Genomic DNA, 9,330 nt, shown 5'->3' with positions numbered 1-9,330 from the left:
GGAATTCCAAGCTGTAGATTAATTCGCCCAATCTGAAAATTGCAGATCTGAATTCTCTTTCAAGCAATTTAGATCTTGCAATCTCAGATCTGAGAATTCAGATCTGAGTTTTGAAGATTAGTTGGCCGAATTGATCTGCAATAACACCCTTATTCAAGAAACTTCAAGTACAATCCATGATCATTTGAATGAATCAAAAAGAATTAGATTGCTGAACTGAAATTTTTACAAGCTGAAATACATCAAGGAAGAATGGAAACAAGGAGAAAGAAGAAAGAAATTATAACTAAGAAACTGAATTCAAATCAAAAGAGAATGAAACTACAAATGATTTATTACAAAAGATCTTTGAATCACAAACCCTCAATTTGAACTCACCTTCTTCTTCTAGCTTGCTTGTCTTGAACTTCCTTCAGCCCTTCTTCTTCTTCTTCCTTGCGCCTAGCCTTCTTCTCTTCTCTTCTCTCAAGGTGGCCGAACCTCTAAGAGTGGGAGAGCCTTCCTCTCAAGCAATTGAACACTTTCTCCCCTCCTAGAGGCCTCCTTATATAGTTTTTCAAGGGGGCTCTTGCCCCTTCTTGAAGCCTCTAGAATGGGGTGTATTACACCCCTCATGAACCTTCTAGAGTGCTCCCTCCTTCTCTTCAAGAAACATCTAGGAGTTGCCACCCCTAGCTCCCTTTGGGCTGCTATTTGGGCCACAACTTAGCTTGCTTTTGAGCAAATGTGGGCTACACTCTAGTCTGTTATTTGGGCTAAAAATGGGCCTTCCTTGCTGGGTCGAGTTCTCCTCATAGCTAGGCTTTATTTTCTTGGGTTTTCTCAAGGAATTCACTTGCTCTTTTTGGGCCGAAGTGCTCTCTCTTGCTTCCACGACCGGGCTGGACTGAAATTGGTCTTTTTGAACCTTCTTTTCTTGCCTTTTTCCTTCATTTTCTTGGATTGATTATCCCTGAACTTATTCTTAGCATTAAGCTAAATTAAGGCAAATATTAATAAAACCGGCATAAAAATCCATGCTAAAGCCCTCAAAAATTATAGATAAATTGTAAGTTCATCAAATACCCCCACACTTAAGCTTTTGCTTGTCCTCAAGCAAAGACATCAGCCATAAACTTAACATTCCCCCCTTCTATTCTGCCCATTTACCTGGTGAACTTTTTAAGATAGAAATGCATTGAGTAGTCGGGGAACTTTTGTAAGTGCTCAACTCTTATTCTTGTAAATTACCAATTAAGATATGTATCAGATCCAAGGAAAGGAGAATATGAATTTCATCATAGTCTAGCCTTCACTCCTAATTCATATATAAATCAGCTCCTTAATTGTCAAGGTTAATAATCAAATTTCACTAAGTTTCACATCTGTAACTAAATCTCAATGAGAGTTCAACTTTAGAGTGCCCCTTTGAACCTCGGTTGTCACCACAATTACTTATTTCTAAGGGTGAGTGCATCTTATGCTCCATCTCACCCTTTTCTTCTTCTTTTTTTCTTTTTTTTTTTTTTTTTTTTTTTTTTGGTGTGAGTGCATTTTATGCTCCATCTCACACACTTTTCTCTCTCTTTTCTTTTCTTCTGTTTTTTTTTTTTTGGTGTGAGTGCATCTTATGCTCCATCTCACACTGGTCACTTACTTGAGGTAGGACTCATGTTCTGAGCTGCTAGTTTTACTATTCAACTCAAAATAGCGGAGTCAATTTGGGCTTTTGTCCTTCTTTGCAATTATTGAACCTCAAGAATTAGCACTTCAGATGTGCACTAGCTCTCTTGACCATTAACAATGAAATCAAGGGCTTCCATACACATGAAGGAAGTTAGGGCTAGTCATGCTGAAAGGCATATTCAGCTCCCCTTTTCTCATGCATATATCAAATTGGGTCATTCACAAGAATAAAAACTTCCCTGAAGATCATTCTTAAATTCTGCAATATGTTGTCGGTGGAAAACTTCTTCTGCTAGAAATCACTTGCAAACTAGAAGAGGAGATCAGTATCTTTATTCAATTAAATTCTAAGAAAAACTAACTAAACTTAAATGCTATGAAAAATAAAAACAAAAAGCAAGTAAGACAGTTTATGACTAAGTATCTGAATTGGGAATTCTCCCAACAGCCTCTTGTTCCCTTGGGTTTACCATGGTGTTACTAGGTAAGGTATCCGGAGCCCTTTCTGAAATCATCTGTGCCAGCTGCCCAACCTGAGTTTCCAAGTTCCTTATCGATGTTTCATTTTTCTGAAATCTATTTTCCGCACTAGCTATGAACTTGGTCATCAGCTCCTCCAAGTTAGATTTCGGTTCCGGCTGATAGAAGTTTTGGTGGAAAGGCTTAGGTGCATGCTGATTCAGGTGGCCTCTCCATCGGGGGTTATGGGCATGATGATACTGATTTCCTGGCTGTCTTGTAAAGTTGCCAACAAAGTCTACTTGTTCTGTGGACTGAAAAGTCTGACTGCCAACTTGGAATTCAGTGCTATCATGGCCTCCCCCACACTTATCATACTGTACATGCATAGCTGCCATCTGCATCTCATCAAATTTTTTGCTAAGTGCTCCTATTTGTGCAGAGGGAGCTGTGTATGTATCCACATTATGAAGGCCATGCTGCTTTCTAACTGGTGTCCTTTCTGAATGCCATTGGTAGTTATTGGCTGCCATCTCCTCGATGAGTGCATGGGCAACCTCGGGAGTCTTATTGTTTATGGAGCCCCCAGTTGCTGCATCTAAGATGGTCTTGTTTGAATCGGTCAGACCATTATAAAATGTTTGCACCTGCAGCCAAATCGGAAGGCCATGGTGAGGAACCCTCCTTAGTAGCTCCTTGTAACGTTCCCAGGACTCATAGAGAGATTCCCCCTCTTGCTGGAAAAAAGTAGTGATGTCATTCCTCATTTTAGCAGTTTTAGAAGGGGGAAAATATTTAGAGAGAAAACAACTGGCCATTTCGTCCCATGTGGCTATAGATCAAGCTTTGGCTTTATCCTTCAAAGAAAATGGGAATAACCTCAGCCGGATGGCATCATCACTTACCCCATTGTGTTTGAAGGTGTCACAGATTTCCAAGAAGTTAGCAATATGGGCATTCGGATCCTCATGGGCCATACCACAAAACTGAACCGTATTTTGTATCATTTGGATTATGGCCGGTTTAATTTCGAAGTTATTGGCAGCAATAGTTGGCTTGATAATGCTGGAGACAGTCCCGGTGAGGGTGGGCTTGGCATAATCCATCATAGTTCTTTGTTCAGCCATTTCTTGTGCTTCTTGTCTGACTTGCTTAGCAGCTCTCAAACGGACACGGAGAGTCTGTTCAATCTCCGGGTCGTAAAGGATCTCTTCCAGTTCAGGTCTGCTTGTCATAAACTGTAAAGGTCAAAGCAATAAAAAGGCCAATATTCACAAGAATCACATTCAGATCTGGACTCTCTGAGTGGATAGGGTCAAGACCCTATCCTATCTACTAATCTATCTCAAAATTCGCCTCATAATTAACTAATTAAATAGCCCAGTTCAAAATGGGCTTTAGGCCCATTAAGCTTATGTGCTCACTTAACCTTCCTAATTGCTGCCCAGTTGGGCTTCCTTGTATGGCATGGGACCCAAGCATTGATCTACACACTAGCCACATGGGTTCTGCCCAGCCTTTGTTACAAGGCCTGGCTAAATACACTATTATGGATAGTGCACCCCCTGAAACCCATCAAATGGGCTCTATGGGCCCAACACTTATCCTAAGTGGTCCCTGGGCCAAGCCACCTTGTAACACCCAAGGACTGTGGTCTTACACTTAACCTCTCAGCCCGTAATGATCATACATTGCCCGACAAGAGAGGACCTCTCCCTCGACTGCAAGGAATAGTGTTGCACTCTCTACTTGTATGGATCCCGGGAATTAAAACCTTTTGCAAACCTTTTATAAACTATTATATATATATAATTTTATATCTCCTATAAAATATATTTTGCAAAACAAACCTCAATGATTGAAATCGGCTGCCAACAGTCTTGGTTTTCATCAGTGAGAGTGCATCCCTGATCATTACCTTTGTCCAACAAAGGGGCTGATTTTGTCACTATGATCACCCACTTAGATGAATTCTTAGACTGTCCCAACATACCCAGGTTTTGACCCCCGCTAAGTGATATGTGGCTCATTGTGACACTAGCAAGTGCACTAGTCAAAACTTTAATGAAAGTTAAAAATCCTAAACTAAAATCTATCTAAATCATTGGCCCAATTGTCTTCAAATCAGGTTAGAAGAGTAAGCAGTAAATGTCAATCTCAGAATTCAGCAATCTATCAATTTGGATCATTTGAATAAATCATGATTGAGCCTTGGTTTGGTGAAACCCCAAGGTCATCAACAGTCTCTCTCAAGCACATGTTCATCCTATGCATAAGTGACGGTTCTTCTATCTCTAGGAATTCCCAGAGTCTCTCTCAAGCACTCTAGGAATTCCAAGCTTTAAATCCATTCAGCCAATCTAAATTTTGCAGATCTGAATTCTCTTTCAAGCAATTCAGATCTTACAATCTCAGATCTGAGAATTCAGATTTGTGTTTTGAAGGTTAATTGGCCGAATTAATCTACAATTTAACCCTTATTCTAAAAACTTCAAGTACAATTCATAACCATTCGAATGAATCAAAAAGAATTTGATTGCTGAACTGAAATTTTACAAGATGAAATACATCAAGAAAGAAAGAAAGAAGGAGAAAGAAAAAAGAAAATATAACAAAGAAACTGAATTCAAATTAAAGGAGAATGAAACTACAATTGAGTTATTACAAAATATCTCTGAATCACAAACCCCCAATTTCAAACTCACCTTCTTCTTCCTGCTTGCTTGACTTGAACTTCCTTCAGCCCTTCTTCTTCTTCTTCTTCTTCCTTGCACCTAGCCTTCTTCTCTTCTCTTTTCTCAAGGTGGCCGAACCTATAAGAGTGGGAGAGCCTTCCTCTCAAGCAATTGAAACCCTCTCCCCCCTCCTAGAGGCCTCCGTATATAGTTTTTCAAGGGGGCTCTTGCCCCTTCTTGAAGCCTCTAGAATGGGGTGTATTACACCCTTTTCTTGAACTTTCTAGAGCTCTCTTGAAAACCTCCTAAGGGCTGTTATTTGGGCTGCACTTAGGCTCTCTCTTAGCACATGATAGCTATACTTTGAGCTGTGCATTTGGGCTAAGAATGGGCCTTCTTTGTTGGGCTGAATTCTAATCTTAGCTAGGCTTTATTTTCTTGGGTTTTTTCAAGGAATCCACTTGCTCTTCTTGGGCCGAAGTGCTCTCTCTTACTTCCACAACCAAGCTAGGCTGAAATTGGTCTTTTTGAACATTATTTTCTTGGATTAATTATCCCTGAAAATTATTCTTAGCATTAAGCTAAATTAAGGCAAAAATTAATAAAACCGACATAAAAATCCATAATAAAGTTCTCAAAAATTATAGATAAATTACAGGTTCATCACTAAGGATCTCACTGATTGATACATCAAAGATAGCCTAATCTGACACCCAGTGTAGTATCATAATCGAGTCTAGGGGTCGGGTGTAACTTTCCAATTTTGCCCATCAATCTCCAAGGTCAAGGGCAATACTAGAAATCTGGTCCAGTTCATAGATTCAATTAATCCTACACTGTATGTGCCTAGGGTCTCACCCTAGCAGCTAAGACAGGCCACCCCAACTAACTTGGTGGCACCACATTGTCAGCCTTGTCAGGATAGGTCTCCCCAGACCGACCCACTGGCTATGAACATTCTAAACTAACACGAGTCTCATTAAGTGTCTAGTTTAACGGGATTACATAGAAACATACCAAGGGAACATGAATCAAATATGCACTTTTATTCATTTACAATAAACTCATAAAGTACATCATTCTGATTGAAGCTAAGGACATACAAAACTGTCTAACAGCTCCCACTTGCACTTAGCTCCAATCAGGTACAAGTCGTAGTCCCATGCTTTCCACGTGTTTTCAAACACTTTGTGTGATAGTGGATTAGTCAATGGGTCTGTTACATTTTTTGCTGACGCTACCTTCTGATTAGGACGTCCCCTCTACCAACAATCTTTTGCAGTACGTGGTACTTCCTCTCGATGTGCTTTGACTTCGAGTGGGCTTGTGGCTCCTTAGCCTGAGCAATGGCTCCATTGTTGTCACACAACAATGGGATGGGTGATGTGCTGGATGGAACTACTCCCAACTCGTGAACGAACTTCTTCATCCACATGGCTTCTTTGGCAGCCACACTTGCAGCAATGTACTCGGCCTCGGTCGTGGAGTTTGTAGTGGACCCCTATTTGTTGCTTTTCCAGCAAACAGCACACGATCCTATCATGAAAACATATCCAGAAGTACAATTTCTATCATCTAGATCCGACTGGAAATTGAAATTTGTATACCCTTGGATCTATAGTGAGCTACCATCGAATACTAGACAAAACTCTTTTGCCCTTCGAAGGTACATAAGTATGTTTTTCACAGCAATCCAGTGCTCCTGCCCTGGGTTGGCCTGGAATCTGCTTACTACACTCACTGCCTGAGTAATGTTAGGACGAGTGCACAGCATGGCATAAATGATGCTTCCTACAGCAGAGGCATAGGGAACATCTTTCATGCCATCAATCTCCTTAGAAGTCTTGGGAGACATCTTCTTAGAGAGAGTTACTCCATGCCTGAAAGGAACATTTCCTTTCTTGGAGTTTTCCATGCTATATCTATTGACTATTTTGCCAATACATGCATATTGGGACAATCCTATTATCCACTTTGATCTATCTCTATAGAGTCGCAGACCTAGTATATAGGAGGCTTCTCCAAGAACTTTCATGGAGAATTGCTGTGAAAGCCATACTTTCACCGTAGTTAACATTCCTACATCATTCCCAATGAGTAAATGTCATCTACATACAGATCCAAGAAGGTAACCTTATCTCCACTGTACTTCCTGTAGACACAGGGCTATTTGGATTCTGCTTCAAGTCAAACGATTTGATAGCAGAGGCAAAACGGATGTTCCAATTTCTAGAAGTTTGCTTAAGTCCATAAATGGATCTATTAAATTTACATACCATGTTTTCCTGACCTGTAGAAATGAAGCCTTGCGGCAGCTGCATATAGATATCTACAGTAAGATCTCCATTCAGAAATGCAGTTTTGACATCCATCTGCCAAAATCTCATAATCATGGTATGCTACTACAGCTAGCAGGACCCTAATGGATTTAAGCATGGCCACAGGCGAAAATGTTTCTTTATAATCGATGCCCTCTTTCTGAGTGTACCCTTTCGCCACTAGACAAGCTTTGAAGGTCTCAACCCTACCATCGGGAACCTTCTTCCTCTTGTAAATTCATTTGCAACCGATTGCTTTTACCCTGGAGGGCGGATCTACAAGAGTCCAGACTCCATTAGTCTCCATTGAGTCCATCTCTGCTCTCATGGCCTTCACCCACTTCTAGGAATCTATGTCCAACGTATCTTCCGCGTAAGTCACGGGATCCTCCTCACTAGTCAAGGTTTCCACCAGGTAACTATCCTGGTCATTAGTCTCCATTGGTCACTACCTGGAACTTGTGGGACATCTCCCACTGGTCCTGAGCCCTCCTCATCAAGAACAACTTCCTGACAATGGGTGTCTAGGATATAGTCGGTTTCCAAGAATTGCGCATTTCAACTGTAGAACACTTTCTGCTCACTTGGATCATAGAATAGGTAACCTATAGAGCCTTTTGGGTAGCTTACAAATAGGCAATGGTTGGTCTTGGATTCCAACTTGTCTGCACTTGTTCTTTTAACGTGTGCTGGACAACCCCAAATCTTCAAGTGTCTAACACTTGGTTTCTTTCCAGTCCAAAGTTCATATGGTTTATTTGGAACCGATTTGGTTGGGACCCGATTTAGCACGTAAATCATAGTTTCTAATGCATAACCCCAAAAGGATGTGGGCAACTCTGAGTGTATGAGAAGTGACCAGACCATATCCAATAAGGTTCTATTCCTCCTCTCTGAAACACTGTTAAGTTGTGGTGTAGCAGGAGGAGGTAATTGTGATACTATCCCATTTTCTTTTAAGTAGTCCCTCAATTCGTTAGAGAGATACTCGCCATCTCGATCTGATTGAAGGGCTTTAATTTCTCTCCCTAACTGTTTCTCAACCTCTTGTTTAAACTCTTTGAACTTTTCAAAGGATTCAGACTTGCATCTCATTAGGTACACGTAACCATATCGTGAAAAATCATCTATGAAGGTGATGAAATACACATGTTGATTCCGTGTCCTAACACTCAGGGGACCACATACATCAGTATGTATTAGGTCAAGTGTGCCTATACATCTTTTAGGCTTACCGTTAAATGGTCGTTTCGTCATCTTGCCTTGTAGGCAAGGCTCACAGGTGGGAAGATCTTCTATAGTTAGAAAATCCAAAGGACCATCCTTTACCAATCTTGTGATTCGGTCAACACCGATGTGGCCTAGTCGGTAATGCTACAGACACGTGGGATTAACTATATCATGGGCTCTCTTCTTTGGGATTTCAGCCGATGTAGTTTCGGTTATGTTAGTTTCTAGAGAAGGATGTTGAACATAGAGACCGTTCTCCAGTTCCCCATATGTGATGAATCTGTTATTTCTTATAATAGTAATCATATTACTAAAGAAGATAGAAATCAAATTTCTCCTTAAATTTCATACATAAAAACAATCTCTCAGTATAATAGTTCCTTCTCTAAAAAGTAACACCATGGTTCCTATGGCCGTGGCTGCAACAGTTGCAGTAGTCCCGAAGTAGAGTGTGACTTCTCCTTGACTCAGCCTTCTGCTTACCTTGAACCCCTGTAGTGAGTTACACGCATGAGTTGAAGCCCCAGAGTCAATACACCAGGACGTAGAAGTTCCCAACAGATTGGTTTCTACAACACAAGTTTCAAAATTACCTTTCTTGGATTCCAGGTAGGCAGGACAGTTCCTTTTCTAGTGGCTGCTCTTTTTGCAGAAGTGACAGGCATCCGATGCTTTGTCTTTCTTCTGCTTCTTACCCTTAGTGGCTTTCTTCTGAGACTTCTTCGCCTTCCTCTTTCTCTTACCTATCTTGCTAGCTTCAACAAGCATAGCTACGGGCTAATCCTTTCTAATCAGTTCTTCAGCTCTTTGCAACATATTGCTGAGCTCTTGCATGCTGACATTCAGCTTGTTCATGTTATAGTTCATGATGAACAGATTGAAGGAAGGAGACAAAGAATTAAGGATAGCATCTATCTAGGTCGCATGGTCCAGCCCAGATCCAAGAGCCTCCAGTTCGTTGATATATCCCATCATCCGAAGAC

At 40.9% G+C, this 9,330-nt stretch overlaps 1 non-coding gene across 1 annotated transcript; it reads left to right on the top strand.

Moving 5' to 3' along the window:
• Positions 1-2,787: 2,787 nt before the first annotated feature.
• Positions 2,788-2,894, top strand: LOC148843929 (small nucleolar RNA R71). The gene has a single exon (XR_016103956.1). It is a non-coding gene; the product is annotated as a small nucleolar RNA R71 (small nucleolar RNA).
• The last annotated feature ends 6,436 nt before the right edge of the window (positions 2,895-9,330 follow it).

Source organism: Nelumbo lutea, chromosome 8 (assembly GCF_056320005.1).
Source record: "Nelumbo lutea isolate HS-2025 chromosome 8, American lotus-T2T, whole genome shotgun sequence".
Classification (NCBI taxonomy): domain Eukaryota; kingdom Viridiplantae; phylum Streptophyta; class Magnoliopsida; order Proteales; family Nelumbonaceae; genus Nelumbo; species Nelumbo lutea.
Note: the sequence above shows the minus strand (reverse complement) of the source record. Positions and strands in the feature narration are given on the sequence as shown.